Raw genomic sequence first — 17,701 nt, forward strand, 5'->3', positions numbered from 1 at the left:
ACCAATATAATACAAAAATAATTAAAATAACTGGATTAAAAGTTAGAAAATCTCTCAATTAATGAGAGATAAATTTCATGATTTAAATTCAAGCCCCAGCACAACACACCATATGAAGGTCAGTATACCTTCCTCTATCCTTTGAAGATTCCAAATGTGACTTAAATTTCCCTCAGTCAATCTGTATCTCCAGCTGCTTCATTGGTGTCAGGTGCTTTGAGTTTTGCTCTCAGTTCCTAAGGATGCCATTGTCTTTAAACATCCAGCTTCCACTCCATGACGGGTCTAAACATTAGAACCCCCAACATTTTGTGTGTAATGTAATTTTAGTAAAGAGAAAGCACAATGGAGTATAATTGCAACACAAAGCAAAAACAAACTTCAAATTTGACATGTGTCATTAAATGGTGTCAAATTTTCTACCCATTGCAGAGTTTCTCCCTGGCATGTCCTTACTCTCTGGAAGAAATCATATAAATAATTTCAAATAACAGTTTAAAAACAAATATTGATATTAATAAGCCCCTGGCTTCAGATTTTGTCAAAGCAATTTCTTCATTCTTCTTCACATTTCATTTATTCTTCTCATTTGAAGACTTCACTTCCCATAAATAAAATAATTTTCTTTTCTTTTTACTTTATTTTCCTTTTATGCTTTTCTAAGAATGTTAAAATATTTCTAGAGAAAATTTCAAACATTACATTAAAGTATGAATTAAAAATTTATTTTTGGTGTCTTTTTGGTTGTTAGAAATGTCACCAAACTTTTAATTTTAACTATCTTGAGGGGAGAGTAAAAGGAGAGATTTGATATAAATATATTAAAATTTTATTTACTAAGAAAAGCATTTATTTTTAATTCCATGATTTGATACTATGTACACTTACAGTAGTGTAAAATAGAAAAAAATGGCAGCAAATTCTGGGAGGGAAGAAAGAGAGGGATAAAGGAGAAACAGTTGGGTACAGAGAGAGAAAAAGGGAAAGATAAAAAGGAAAACACAGGGCTTCCCTGGTGACGCAGTGGTTGAGAGTCTGCCTACCAATGCAGGGGACACGGGCTCGAGCCCTGGTCTGGGAGGATCCCACGTGCCACGGAACGACTGGGCCCGTGAGACACAATTGCTGAGCCTGCGCGTCTGGAGCCTGTGCTCCGCAACAAGAGAGACCGCGACAGTGAGAGGCCCACACACCGCGATGAGGAGTGGCCCCCACTTGCCAGCAACTAGAGAAAGCCCTCGCACAGAAACGAAGACCCAACACAGCCATAAAATAAAAATAAATAAATAAAAATTTTAAAAAAAAAAGGAAAATACATAAGCACATTAGCCATGAATATATGACATGGAAACATAGAGAAGAAAAGATAGTACACAAAAATGAAAAAAATGAAATTTGGAGTCATATATAATTATCTTCACCAAGTGAGCGTCCATGTTGTTTAATCTTTAACTATAGGCTTTAGAAATGTTATTAATTGAATATAAATATTAATTGAATATGAATAATCATACTTTTTCCACCTGCTTTTATTTTATCAAGCTAAAGTTTTGCCCTAGATCAGTAGAACTCAAACTTTTTGGTCTTAGTTTCATTCTATTCACTTGAAAATTACTAAAGACCCCAAAGAACTTTTGATTACATGGATAATTTCTATTGCTATGTACCATATTATAAATTAAAACTAAAATTTTATAAAATTGAACTGATTTATTAAAAAGGTGTAATAACTATTAATTTAAAATATATCATAACAAGTAACTTTAAAAAATTTATGTCTCAAAATAAATTGAGAAGAATGACATTATTTTACTTATTTTTAAATCTCCAAAGATACCTAGCTTAAAAGATGTTTGGAGTCACCTATTTACTTCTGTATTCAATATGCTTCAGTATATTTTGGTTGAGTATATGAAAAAAAATCCATTTTCATACAGATAGGAAGTTGGAAAAAGAGAGAATCTCATTAATCCTGTGAAAGAGTCTCTCAGACTGCTAGGGGTTACATGACCACACTTTGAGAACCACTGCTCTAGACAGAATAAAAACAATTCAATTCTGTAAATGTTAATAGAGCAAAGGAGCAACCACCTGTGTCATCTGCTAGCAAAGTTCTTCCAGTCCCCAAGTAAGCAAGGCCCTGAGCTATCAGCTGTTTGGAAGCCAGTATAAGACGTCCAGCTGTAGGCAGACCTCATCTCAGGGCTGTACTGGGGTGAAAACATGTTTGTCTTAGAGGTTGGATGAAATCCAGCCCAGGTACTGGATCAAGCCAGTGGAAAAAGAACAAATGTTCATGTCACCATAACAAATCCAACATAATGAACCAACCTGTGATATGTTGAAATTTAATAATAAAATCTCCCCTAAACTGTTCATCTCCTTCAAATTTATTTTGTGTCAGATAATTATGTTGAATAATTCTAACCCCCATGTATTTTTTCATTGAACAGATGTCATAGCAGGTCCAACTCATTTAATACTTTTTGAATTGTAAAATTTATTATTCAAACTAAAATATAATATTGTTGCTTTTTTTTTTTTTTTACTTTACTCATATCTTGTATTTTATTTCTTATAATTAATGGCTAATGAAGGAAAAAGGTGTTTGTATCACCCTACTATTTTAAGACAGCAACTGTAACTTAAATGCTACCCTACTCCATAAAACAGGGAGCCTTCCCCCAGGGCTGTAGTGGGCATTTATTTAAGTTTCCTGAACCCAGTGACAACTAATCAATTTTATTACTTATCAAACATAGAAAAAATTACATGTTATTATTTTTCCCCATAGCTGGAAAATTCAACAAACAATACATTTTCTTCATGTACACAATTCCTTGACTCAAACCAGAAAATAGCTACCAAAATACCTACAATTACGATTCTCAGACTGGAGCCTGGCTGCTTCTGAGTGTTATTTGGTGGGATGCCAAGGGGCATAGCCCACGATATGATGAGTATGCTCCATCTTTCCAGAGAGCAATGTTTACTTGAGGCTAAGGAATCACGTTTATTTTTCAAAAATGTCAAATGGAAGCTTTTTCCCCCAAATGAAATACAGGGAACCCCATACATAAAACAAGTTTTAGGAGCCTGCACTGGCAGCAGTAGTTGGCTGATACGAATTCTCACTGCACATACACCCTGGGGGTGGACGGCCCTCCCTGCTGGCGTGCCCGGGGGAAATGCTCTGTGCACCTGGCCTCACTACCCTGAATCTCTCAGTTCAAAGACTGGGCGTCCTGCCCGGAACACAAAAAGGTCTATGGGGGTCCAAGAGGCACCAACACTGTGCCAATGCTGCTTGCCCTTTTTCGGGTAAATGCTAGTCAGAGATGGCAGAGCTGGTCTTTTATGTGCCGAAGTCTGGCTTTTTAATTTAACTTTTCCGGCTTTGCCTTTTTGGTTGCAATAAATTTCAACAAATTACTACTAGTTCAGCTTGTGTTACTGCAGCTCTCAGACCCTGTGGCACCTTATTCTAGATCACAGGAAACAGCAATACATCTTCCCAAACTGTGAGAAAGTCCTGAACGTTCCCACACAGCTTCCTGCCCCTAATCTAGTTTCTGAATATTCAGGTTCTTTTCCTTCTTTGTATATTCTTCTAGTCGAAGAAGTCACTTTGCCTAGTACTGGGAGCAGAGCTCTGCATCCATGAAATGTGGGTGGGTGGGGGACCCGTCTCTGTAGGCCACCATGATCAAGCCACACTGAACCTGAAAGCTGTAGTTGGCCTTATAGTTTATGGCACCAACATACACCACGACTTGCAGCGGGTTGTCAAATGTATTTCGGATGAAAAGCTTTGGTTTCTCAGATGTCTTCCGATCAGTCACACAGAGCTTGCCCTGATAATCAGCCACACAGTGCAGCCGACCTACATACTTTAGGATCTCACGTTAACCGGCACTTTTCCAGAGCCCACACTCCACTGACATCTCTCAGAACATGCTGGACCCTTTGGATGTAGCCAGATTCGAGGAGATTTTCATCTCGCTCTTTTAAGTTTCCCTGGGGTGAAAGTATGCTTTCCAAGGCTTCATGAAACCATTTCCCTTGTAAAAACATGTTTTTAGTATATTCTGCAAAACCATCCTCTCCCAGTTCCAGAATCATCCACTGTTTCCACCTCTCCAAACAGGAAGTCTGTTCTGAGTTCATGGTCTGCTGAAGGTCTCGGGTCACCCTTGGTATCATATTCCTTTGCAAAGTAATTTTCAGAGGAATTGTAGGATCATTTGTTGCATTTGGTTTTCTGCTTTTCTCCAGACTGAAGATAGGACCCCAGTTTCGTGGACCTCCTGTCTCTTCTTCTTGCTTCGGGGCCTTACACTTCCTCACAGGTCCATAGAGTAAAGCATCTTCCTCGAACAAAGGATGTGGAGTCTGAGCGTGGCCTCTGAATGACAAGACAGACCTTACTAAATCAGAGTACTTTTTTTGGTCCACTTCTTCATAACGGTTCACTTTTTTCTTCCCGCCACACATATAAGAGGAAGTGGAGAAGACCACACTGGGGGCTGGTTTTACAGAATACCCCATTTGAACTTATAAGCTGCCTGCAGATGATCTGAAATACCTTCATCTTTAGATGTTTTTCACTTCCCTCTAGTCTACCCCTAATGTCAAGGGCCTTTTTAATTTTTGCTTTCATCAGAAGCTGGCACGCTCTGTCGTCTCCAGGGCATGATGACACCGTGGGCTGGTACTTTCGTCGGTCCCGCGCTTTGCTCTTGACTTAGGCCCTTGCATTAATTTTTTAATATTTCGTCTTTCTGGGTTTGTTCCATCATTCCAGCCTAACGGAATTGCAATAAAATTTGCTTCTGAAACCCAGTCTATTAGCTATTAAATTTAATTTTATGTCATTTTACACTGTTGTGGATAAAAGCATATAGTTTAAAATTATGTATAAACCAAAAAATGCCCTGAAGGAGTATAGTATTATAAAGGTTATAATAATTATTTAGAAATCATCTAGGTAACGCCATGGAAAAAGTGTGACTTTTATTTAGAGTATAGTCCATCCCCCTTTTCAGAGCTTTTTCTGCCTGGTTGAAACATCTATTGTATCATGAAGGACTGTAAAACCTGATAGAAGCTAATTGAAACTGCACTCCTTCTCGAATGGGACTCAAACTCAGCTAAAACTCAGATTGGGACTTGAACGTGTGATTCCTGACAAGGAGGGGCCTCAAAACCACTGTCTTGATTAAAACTGCTCACTTGTTTTCAGGACTTAATGAAGCTCAGGTTCTTTTGTCTCATTCTTTGCAGAAAGAATTCACTGTGGGGCAAAGAGTGAATTTATTACCATAGGATACTTGTGAGTGACACAAGCAGAGTGGCAAGGGAGTGCAGCAGCCCCAAGAACAAAGAGGACTACACTTTTATAATCAAAGAAAAAGTGGGGAGGGGAGAAGATCATCTTCTTCCTCATTCTTGGGCAGACCTCAAGGCTTACATTATTAGTTCCTCCCTTGGCCTTTTATGGTTTAACTGGGACTCTCATGGCACTATTTAAATCATATGTATATTAACAAAAGGGTAGTAACATATACTAAAATATGGTAATTCATCTCAGGTTTCCGTATATTGTCCCATTTCAACTAGTTTTTTTTTTTTTTTTTTCCCTTTCACCTATATTTCTGTCTTGTCTACATGCAGAAATGCTACTCTTCAGGGACTATTAACTCTCTGACTTCATGTAACAAGATTCAGGCCCCATATCTATTGTCTTGTGTTTTGATTATCACGACTTCTGTCTTGAGTGTGTCTGACACTTGGATACACCTGGTCTTCCTTCAAGGAAGTGCAGATTGTTGCTAGGTTACTGGATTCTTTTCTTGAGTGGTCATTAGCTTACAACAGTCTCTCAAACTCCCTTAAAATTCCCTTTCTCTCCTTAATCTCCTAATGGGATTTCTAAACTGTCTACTTAATTATACTACTCTATCCCTATCATAATGATGTTTTCAAAAGAGAGTAAAGGAACCCAGAATCATGCAAGGCACAAAGCACTGAATGGGAAATTTCAGGCAGAAAGAAGAAATATGTAATGGGGCAGAAGAAAATTGTTCAAACCCTCCAATGTTCTTCTGGTAATGTAAGCGGCTGACTAGTGTAGGGGAGGAAAATTCTCTTCCTGTACGCATCTTAGATTCTCATACTGGGGCCCTGTAAGTTGGACTGACAAAAGACATTAGCAAGAGGAAACATATACATTTATATAAGTTTTATATGACTCTGGAAACTTCATTAAAAAATGAAGACCTGGGAGGAGGAACCAAGATGGCGGAGTAGAAGGATGTGCTCTCACTCCCTTTTGCAAGAACACCAGAATCACAACTAGCTGCTGGACAATCATCAACAGGAAGACACTGGAACTCACCAAAAAAGATAACCCACATCCAAAGACAAAGGAGGAGCCACAATGAGACGGTAGGAGGGGTGCAATCAGAGTAAAATCAAATCCCATAACTGGTGGGTGGGTGACTCACAGACTGGCGAACACTTATACCACGGAAGTCCACCCACTGGAGTGAGGGTTCCGAGTCCCATGTCAGGCTTCCCAACCTGGGGATCCGGCAATGGGAGGAGGAATTCATAGAGAATCAGACTTTGAAGCCTAGTGGGAATTGATTGCAGGACTTCAACAGGACTGGGGGAAACAGACCCCACTCTTGGAGGGCACACAAAAAATAGTGTGTGCATCGGGACCCAGGGGAAGGAGCAGTGACCCCGGGGGAGACTGAACCAGACCTACCTGCTAGTGTTGGAAAGTCTCCTGCAGAGGTTGGGGGTAGCTCTGTTTCACCATGGTGACAAGGACACTGGCAGCAGAAGTTCTGGGAAGTACTCCTTGGCATGACCCCTCCCAGAGTCTGTCATTAGCCCCAACAAAGAGCCCAGGTAGGCTCCAGTGTTGGGTTGCCTCAGGCAAAACAACCAACAAGGAGGGAACCCAGCCCCACCCATCAACAGTCAAGTGGATTAAAGTTTTACTGAGCTCTGACCACCACAAAAACAGTCAGCTGTACTCAACACCAGAGCCTCCCATCAAGCCCCTTAGATAGCCTCAACCACCAGAGGGCAGACAGGAGAAGCAAGAAAAACTATAATCTGGCATCCTGTGGAACAAAAACCACATTCACAGAAAGATAGACAAGATGAAAAGGCACAGGACTATATACCAGATGAAGGAACAAGATAAAACCCCAGAAAAACAACTAAATGAAGTGGAGATAAGCAACCTTCCAGAAAAATAATTCAGAATAATGATAGTGAAGATGATCCAGGACCTCGGAATAAGAATGGAGGCAAAGATCGAGAAGATGCAAGAAATGTTTAACAAAGACCTAGAAGAATTAAAGAACAAATAAACAGAGATGAACAATACAATAACTGAAATGAAAACTACACTAGAAGGAATCAATAGCAGAATAACTGAGGCAGAAGAATGGATAAGTGACCTGGAAGACAGAATGGTGGAATTCAGTGCTGCAGAACAAAATAAAGAAAAAAGAATGAAAAGAAATGAAGACAGTCTAAGAGACCTCTGGGACAACATTAAATGCAACAACATTCGCATTATAGGGGTCCCAGAATGAGAAGAGAGAGAGTAAGGACCAGAGAGAATATATGAAGAGATTATAGTTGAAAACTTCCTAACAAGGGAAAGGAAATAGCCACCCAAGTCCAGGAAGCGCAGAGAATCCCATACAGGATAAACCCAAGGAGAAACACGCCGAGACACAGAGTAATCAAACTGGCAAAAATTAAAGACACAGAAAAATTATTGAAAGCAGCAAGGGAAAAAAGGCAAATAACATACAAGTGAACTCCCATAAGGTTAACAGCTGATTTCTCAGCAGAAACTGTACAAGCCAGAAGGGAGTGGCATGATATACTTAAAGTGATGAAAGGGAAGAATCTACAACCAAGATTACTCTACCCAGCAAGGATCTCATTTAGATTTGATGGAGAAATCAAAAGCTTTACAGACAAGCAAAAGCTCAGAGAATTCAGCACCACCAAACCAGCTCTACAACAAATGCTAAAGGAACTTATCTAAGTGGGAAACACAAGAGAAAAAAGAGTCCTACAAAAACAAACCCAAAACAATTAAGAAAATGGTCATAGGAACATACGTATTGATAATAACCTTAAACGTGAATGGATTAAATGCTCCAACCAAAAGACACAGGCTTGCTGAATGGATACAAAAACAAGACCCATATATATGCTGTCTACAAGAGACCCACTTCAGACCTAGGGACACATGCAGACTGAAAGTGAGGGGATGGAAAAAGATATTCCATGCAAATGGAAATCAAAAGAAAGCTGGAGTAGCAATACTCATATCAGATACAATAGACTTTAAAATAAAGAATGTTACAAGAGACAAGGAAGGACACTACATAATGATCAAGGGAGCAATCCAAGAAGAAGATATAAGAATTATAAATATATATGCACCCAACATAGGAGCACCTCAATACATAAGGCAAATTCTAACAGCTATAAAAGAGGAAATTGACACTAACATAATAATAGTGGGGGACTTTAACACCTCACTTATACACCAATGGACAGATCTACCCAAACTGAAAATAAATAAGGAAACAGAAGCTTTATGTGACACAATAGACCAGATAGATTTAATTGATATTTATAGGACAATCCATCTAAAAACAGCAGATTACACTTTCTTCTCATGTGTGCATGGAACATTCTGCATGATAGATCACATCTTGGATCACAAATCAAGCCTCAGTAAACTTAAGAAAATTGAAATCATATCAAGCATCTTTTCTGACCACAATGCTATGAGATTAGAAATGAATTACAGGGGAAAGAAAAGGAAAAAACACAAACACATGGAAGCTAAACAATACGTTACTAAATAACCAAGAGATCACTGAAGAAATCAAAAAGGTAATCAAAGAATACCTAGAGACAAATGACAATGAAAACACGATGATCCAAAACCTATGGGATGCAGCAAAAGCAGTTCTAAGAGGGAAGTTTATAGCTATACAAGCCTACCTGAAGAAAGAAGAAAAATCTCAAGTAAACAATCTAACCTTACACCTAAAGGAACTAGAGAAAGAAGAACAAACAAAACCCAAAGTTAGCAGAAGGAAAGAAATCATAAAGATCAGAGCAGAAGTAAATTAAATAGAAACAAAGAAAACAATAGCAAAGATCAATAAAACTAAAAGCTGGTTCTTTGAGAAGATAAACAAAATTGATAAGCCATTAGCCAGACTCATCAAGAAAAAGAGGGAGAGGACTCAAATCAATAAAATTAGAGATGAAAAAGAAGAAGTTACAACAGACACCACAGAAGTACAAAGCATCCTAAGAGACTACTACAAGCAACTCTATGCCAATACAATGGACAACCTGGAAGAAATGGACAAATTCTTAGAAAGGTATAACCTTCCAAGACTGAACCAGGAAGAAACAGAAAATATGAACAGACCAATCACAAGTAATGAAATTGAAACTGTGATTAAAAATCTTCCAATAAACAAAAGTCCAGGACCAGATGGCTTCACAGGTGAATTCTATCAAACATTTAGAGAAGAGTTAACGCCCATCCTTCTCAAACTCTTCTAAAAAATTGCAGAGGAAGGAACACTCCCAAGCTCATTCTATGAGGCCACCATCACCCTGATACCAAAACCAGAAAAAGATACTACAAAAAGAGAAAATTATAGACCAATATCACTGATGAATATAGATGCAAAAATCCTCAACAAAATACTAGCAAACAGAATCCAACAACACATTAAACAGATCATACACCATGATCAAGTGGGATTTATCCCAGGGATGCAAGGATTCTTCAATATACACAAATCAATCAATGTGATACACCATATTAACAAATTAAAGAATAAAAACCATATGATCATCTCAATAGATGCAGAAAAAGCTTTTGACAAAATTCAACACCCATTTATGACAAAAACTCTCCAGAAAGTGGGCATAGAGGGAACCTACCTCAACATAATAAAGGCTATATACGAAAAACCCACAGCAAACATCATTCTCAATGGTGAAAAACTGAAAGCATTTCCTCTAAGATCAGGAACAAGACAAGGATGTCCACTCTCACCACTATTATTAAACATAGTTTTGGAAGTCCTAGCCATGGCAATCAGAGAAGAAAAATAAATAAAATGAATACAAAGTGGAAAAGAAGAAGTAAAACTGTCACTGTTTGCAGGTTACATGATACCATAGGCAGAAAGTCCTAAACATGTTACCAGAAAACTACTAGAGCTAATCAATGAATTTGGTAAAGTTGCAGGATACAAAATTAATACAAAAAATCTCTTGCATTCCTATACACTCAAAAGAAAGATCAGAAAAGAAATTAAGGAAAGAATCCCATTTACCATTGCACCAAACAGAATAAAAAACCTAGAAATAAACCTACCTAAGGAGGCAAAAGACCTGTACTCTGAAAACTATAAGATGCTGATGAAGGAAATAAAAGGTGACACAAACAGATGGAGCAAGGGTTTCCCGGGTGGTTCAGTGGTTGAGAATCTGCCTGCCATTGCAGGGGACATGGGTTCGAGCCCTGGTCTGGGAAGATCCCACATGCCGTGGAGCAACTAGGTCCATGAGCCACAACTACTGAGCCTGCGTGTCTGGAGCCTGTGCTCCATAACAAGAGAGGCTGCCATAGTGAAAGGCCCGCGCACCGTGATGAAGAGTGGCCCCTGCTTGCCACAGCTGGAGAAAGTCCTCGCACAGAAACGAAGACCCAACACAGCCAAAAAATTAAAAATATATATAAAAATAAAATTGCAAAATGAAAAGAAAGAGAAAAAAAAAAAAAACAGATGGAGCAGTATACCACGTTCTTGGATTGGAAGAATCAATATTGCCAAAATTACTATACTACCCAAAGTAATCTACAGATTCAATTCAATCTCTATCAAATTACCAATAGCACTTTTCACAGAATTAGAACAAAATATTTTATAATTTGCATGGAGACACAAAAGACCCTGAAGAGCTAAAGCTATCTTGAGAAAGAAAAACGGAGATAGAGGAATCAGGCTCCCTGACTTCAGATTATACTACAAAGCTACAGTCATCAAAAGAGTACAGTAGTTGCACAAACACAGAGATATAGATCAATGAAACAGGATAGAAAGTCCAGAGATAAACCAATGCACCTATGGTCAATTAATCTACAACAAAGAGGTAAGAATATAAAATGGAGCAAAAACAGTATCTTCAATAAGCAGTGTAGGGAAAACTGGACAGCTACATGTATAAGAATGAAATTAGAATTCTCCCTAACATCATACACAAAAATAAAGTAAAAATGGATTAAAGACCTAAATTTAAGACCGACACTATGAAACTCTTAGAAGAAAACATAGGCAGAACACTGTCTGAAATAAATTGCAGCAAGGTGTTTTTTCATCCACCTCCTAGAGTAATGAAAACAAAACCAAATATAAACAATTGGGACCTCATTAAACTTAAAAGCTTTTGCAAAGCAAAGGAAACCTTAAGCAAAATTAAAAGACAACCCACAGAAAGGGAGAGAATATTTTCAATTGAAGCAACCAACATGGGATTAATCTCTAAAATATACAAACAGCACATGCAGCTCAATATCAAAAAAATAAAACAACACAATCAAAAAGTGGGTGGAAGATCTAAATAGACATTTCTCCAAAGAAGACATTCAGATGTCCATGAAACATATGAAAAGATGCTCAATGTCACTAATTATTAGAGAAATGCAAATCAAAACTACAATGAGGTATCACCTCACACTGGTCAGAATGACCTTCATCAAATAATCTACAAACAATACATACTGGAGAGGGTGTAGAGAAAAGAGAACCCTCCTACACTCTTAGTAGGAACATAAATTTGTACAGCCACTATGGAGAACAGTATGGAGGTTCCTTAAAAAACTAAAACTAGAGCTATTATATGATCCAGCACTCCCACTCCTGGACATATATCCAGAGAAAACCATAATTCAAAAAGATACATGCACCCTAATGTCCACTGCAGCACTATTTACAATAGCCAGGTCATGGAAGCAACCTAAGTGTCCATTGACAGATGAATGGATAAAGAAGATGTGGTATATATACACAATGGATTATGACTCAGCCATAAAAAATAACAAAATAATTCCATTTGCAGCAACATGGATGGGCCTAGAAATTGTCATACTGAGTAAAACAAGTCAGACTGAGAAAGACAAATATCATATGATATCACTTATATGTGGAATCTTAAAAAAAGGTACGAAAAAACATTTATAAGCACAAATACAGTCAGAGTTGTAGAAAAAAAACTTATGGTTACCAAGGGGGGAGGCATAAATTGGGAAATTGGGATTGAAATATTCACAGTACTATATATAAAATAGAAAGCTAATAAAACCTACTGTATAGCACAGGAAACTCTACTCAGTACTCTTTTATGACCTATATGGGAAATGAATCTAAAAAAATAGTGGATATATGTATATGTATAACTGATTCACTTTGCTGTACAGCAGAAACTAATTCAACATTGTAAATCAACTATACTCCAATAAAATTAATTAAAAATTAAAAAATAAAGCTATAAAGAGAATCAAGGAGGAGTCTCTAGATGTGTTTGCCAAACTCCATTAAGACTCTATTATACTACTATTTTTAGTATCTCCCCCTATTACCTTGACTTTATAAAGAATTCTATCATTTCTGTTTGGGAGCATTCCAGGTTGGTAGCCACCTCATCTCACTCAAGGTACTCAGCAGGATGTTACATGTCCTCCGTGGGAAAAATTTCATGCTGTGGCTTCTTATGACGTTGTCCTTGACCCTCAACTCAATGCATTTTAGAAAATGTAACTGTGAGTGTTGGTGGACAAGTAAAAGTTCTATCTACCATTTTCACATGAGTTTAACTGTCAGTCAAGATAATTTTAGACGTTCATTTATTTATCCATTCAAAAAATAAATGTTTCTCACCTATCCATGCTATTATTCAGTAAATATCCACGATCCATTCATGAGAGACCAAAAGTTTTCAGTTAAGAGAGACAGATTAATAAGAAGTAACTAGCACAATGGAAAGTGTCTGTCTTTGGAGTCCTATGACCTGACCAGTTTGATTCCTTGTTAGATCTGTAACCCTGATCAAGTTAATGCATAGATCTTAAAACATTTTTGTTAAAATATTCTTTGACGGAATTTTGAAAGATTAAGTACCCAACTTGCATACTTCTAGGTTGATATCTGAAAACCTCATCTTAAATTTAAATCATTTTAAAGTATATAATTCCCAGCTTACTTTAAGTAATAATCATCTAAATAAAAATGTTACATTTTTTAATAAATATGTCCATTGGGATATAAGACATAATAATTTTATACTCACTATTGTCCTTTTAAAAACTATATGCACAAGTTCTTTAATAGTGTAAAATGTGTCCTTGTTCCTATTCCTCCTGGAAATTGTATAGTCATTACATTTTTTTCATAGAAGTTCATCCTAATGTACTATATCTTTATATTTAAAAAATGATTCTATAATAATTTTACTTTTTTCATAGCAGTTGGTATCATCAAACATTTTATTAATACATGTGCAAATATGTGTGTGTTTTTATTTTTTGTCTTCCTTTCCAATTCCCCACCTTCTTCTAGATTTTAAGACCCTAGAGAGCAGGGGTTCATTTTGTGTCCCAAGAACCTAAAATAGAGTCTGGCACATAATATAAAGCAGTGTCTGGCACATAATAAATAAATATTTTTGAATAGATGAATGAATGAATGAATATAAGAAAGGGGGCATAGGGAGTTCTAGTGGGGAGGAATGGGTTTCAATTTAAATTCAGAGGTGAGAGAACACCTCCCAAAGGAGGTCACATGTACATAATAATCTTAAAGATAAAAACCAAGTGTTTATTTGGGGGAAGAGAATTCCAGCAAAGGAAACAGCACCAGGAAAAGCAATTCCTTGGGAAGGATCATGGTTGGAAAAGTTCGGAAAACTCACAGAAATCCAGCATGAATGAAACAGAATGACTAAATAGAAGACAGAATAAGAACAGAGAAAAGAACCAGATCTTAGATGGATAAAGGACTAATGATGATGATGGCGAGGACAATAAGATGAAGAAAGAGGTTTTGCAGAATGCTTAATCTAGATGAAGTTTTAAGTTGTCTTTCCTTCCTTCTCTCATTTTGCAGACAAGAAAACTGACACAGAAAGTTTAAATGATTTTGTCAAGGTACTACAACAAACCAAGAGAAAAATGGGAATAAATCTTAGTGACCAGACTCCCATCATATATTTCCTACTCCACTGACAGACTGTCAAGTCCCAAAGGAACAGCAAAGACTTGCTAACCTCTTATCTCTGCGTAATTAAATTACAGCATTCTACAAAGTGTTTCAGTTTAGTACTTTTCATAAATATCATATTCTTTTGTAGGGGGAGTACTAATGAAGTAGTGTGATTTTATGCAGTCTTTTAATATTTTAAAATATTTTGTAGTAGAAAGTTACTCTTTTCTTTCTACAATTTTCCTTTTTCATAACTGACAGTCTCTGCCTCTGGGCAAATACCACTGACATTCCAATGAGGGTGATATATAATATTGTCAGATTTTTCATATAGGTACATATGAAATTTTAATACTAAACTGTGTAAAACAAGAAGCAGTTGATTTTAAATTTAACTTTAAAATGAAATAGTAAATTAATGGAATATCTGAATAAAAAATAGAAATTTAAATAAAAAACATATGCATGAAAAACTAGTCCAAGCAAAATGGATTTGTTATTTAAAAATGATTGTATTTAATCTCTCACCACTACTTTTGCATGAACACTGAAGATGCAACTGGTAATTATTTATTATATACATTTAATGAATATTTTATAAAGTTCAGGCAAGCACTACATTTACATAGCGTATGTTAAAGCTATGGCCACTAATAAAGGAAAAGTGTCTTTGGTATAAAATCCATCAGGTACTATCTGATGCTGTCTGCAGCTTAATATTAAGTAAGTACCCATTTCTATAGGCAAAAAAAAAAAATCTTATTTGCTAACAATGGTCATCCAATAATAATTTTAGAAATCAAACAGACCAAGGCTGCATTCACCAAATACTCTTTATTTTCATCCTTAATTACTTATTATTAAGATTACAGTGGATGACTCAACTATTCTGATCTTTAAAAGTCTTCTGTACTTCTATGCACTCTGCACTTTTTTGTATCTATAAAGCCAGTGAAAGACAAACTGACATAAAGAGAAGCATTTATGTGCATGGAGTGTGACAAGTCTCCTGTCACTATTTCTTTTTTGACCTTTTTTCTAATGGTCACAGAGTTGACCTGAAAAACAAAATACCCCTCATTTCAAACATACTTTTAGCTGGAGAACTAATTTTTAAATCTATAAATTATATATAGATTTCCACCATGTAGATTGCTGCAACCTACAAAAATTTAATTTGGTTTCTTGTAATAATTCCTTGAGTTGTTCAATAAAAATTAAAAGATACTTTATTTAGAAAAACTTAGAAGTGTCCTTCATGGGTATTAGTAAGGAAACAGTGCAGTAAGACCAAAAATAAATCAACAGAAATAGACAAACTACTAGCTAATTTAAACTAGAGTTTAAAAAATGGGGTCAGCAAACAAAAAATTTATAAGGAGGAAATGATTACTGATACAATAGAAATTTAAAACATTATCAGATAAGTTTATGTACCTCTTTGAAAATAATATTGAAAACCTATGTGGATAAGTTCTCAGGATAATACAGTTTCCTAAAATTGTCCCTAGTAGAGTTAGAAAACTTAGACAAATATACACAAAATAAATAGAGAAAAGTTTTCAAGGAACTACTTCTATTAAAAAGGCGACAAGTCCAGCTGGTTTCAGAGGAGATTCTACCAAACATTTAAAGACCACATAGTTCCAACGCTATATAAATTATTTCAGAGCATAGAAAATAAATAAAAATCTCCTAAATGATTTTACAATGGAAGCACAGGATTTACGTCTAATTCTGATAAAGATAACCCAGAAAGGAAAGCTGCAGACAAATATTACTTATGGATAATAATTTGAAAATCTTAAATAATTTATTAGCATGTTCCAATAACTTAAAAAAAAAAAGACATCATAACCAAATAGATTTCAATACTGAAATGCAAGCTTGGTTTAATATTCAGATATCTATTTATATAGACATAATTATTATTAATAAATTTATAAATTAATTACTAATAAATCACCATACTAATGGTCCTCAGCAGAAAAAGTTGATAATTATCTCCATTATACTGAAAAAGTTTTTTAAATAATACTACTTTTCTTTATTAAAGATTTCAAGAAAGCACAAATGAATGACTATATCATAAGGTAATGAAATAGGTAAATATATTACAATGCTAAAGCCAGAATCTTACTGTGAAAAACAAAAATGTTATTCCCACTAAGGTCAAGAAAAAAATAAAACGTGATCACTCTCTGCATTACTATTTAATATTGTCGTGAAGATTGTCCTCAATGAACATACACAAGATTAATTAGTTATGAAAATAAAAATTGGTAACTATTTCAATTTGTAGATGGATGTTAGAAACTCCTAAAATATCTTGATAATATAACTCAAATAATAAAATACTTTAGCAAGATAGAATATTTTAAAATTAACATATAAAAATCAATAGCCTTCATAAAAACAAATGATAGGTACCATAATTGTTCACTTTGATACAGAGATTCTATGGTCCAATACCAGTATTTACCTGATTCATACACACAATTCTATTTAAATCAAGGGATCTAAGATACTTTATGAGATACAACAAATTCTTGTGCTTGTTTCCCATCATCTCATTGCTTCCTGAACATTTTTATTGCTGGCTAATATCCATGTCCTCCTGCTGAATTTAGCAATACAGTCTCTGAGACAAGGATTGCTACATGTACATTGGTAATGATTTTGACTGTGAGTGAATCTCTGAACACAATAAATCCATCTGTATATCATCCAGAGGTTCAGCACTTTGTAAAACATTTTTTAACTATTTCAAATACATACATACAAAAAGAGTCTCCCATTATTGAAAGACTACAACTTCTGGTAAACCCCTCAAAATTCTGACTCTGTTGACTTAGCAGGTTTTCTGAAGTGTATGGAAAAGTTATCCTGGCCTCAATGTGAAATTGATCTTCTTCAAAATTTTCCAAAATGATTCTTGCTATCTTTTAAAGAACAGCAGAGACACAGCCAGGGTAACTTCTAGAATAATATTTGTGAAATTTATTTCTAGTACTATCTTGCCTTGCTTGTCTATATCTTTCCTGAATGTATTGAATATAAACTGGTCATGCTTCCAGGTGGGTTTTGTCAAGTTGATCCATTGAACTGGTTTACAGTTAAGTGTTATGAACTTTGTCTACAACTCCTCAAGGTAATATTTTATTAAAATATATATATATATATATATATATATATATATATATATATATATATATATATATATATATATATATATATACTTCCCTGGTGGTCCTGTGGTTAAGACTCCATGCTTCCACTACATGGAGCACGAGTTCCATCCCTGGTCAGGAAACTAAGATCCCACGTCATGCCACACAGCATGGACAAAAAACAAAAAACAA

The 17,701-nt window shown here is 35.8% G+C and overlaps 1 pseudogene across 1 annotated transcript in view; it reads right to left on the bottom strand.

Moving 5' to 3' along the window:
- The window catches only part of LOC309610859 (mitochondrial genome maintenance exonuclease 1 pseudogene), a 35,478-nt pseudogene extending 17,986 nt beyond the window's left edge, over window positions 1-17,492 (bottom strand). The window contains exon 1 of the transcript in view: window positions 1-17,492. This exon is cut by the window's left edge and continues 17,986 nt beyond it. The product of the transcript in view is annotated as a mitochondrial genome maintenance exonuclease 1 pseudogene (transcript).
- Window positions 17,493-17,701: the final 209 nt, after the last annotated feature.

This window comes from Balaenoptera borealis, assembly GCF_965194805.1.
Source record: "Balaenoptera borealis genome assembly, chromosome: 14".
NCBI lineage: Eukaryota > Metazoa > Chordata > Mammalia > Artiodactyla > Balaenopteridae > Balaenoptera > Balaenoptera borealis.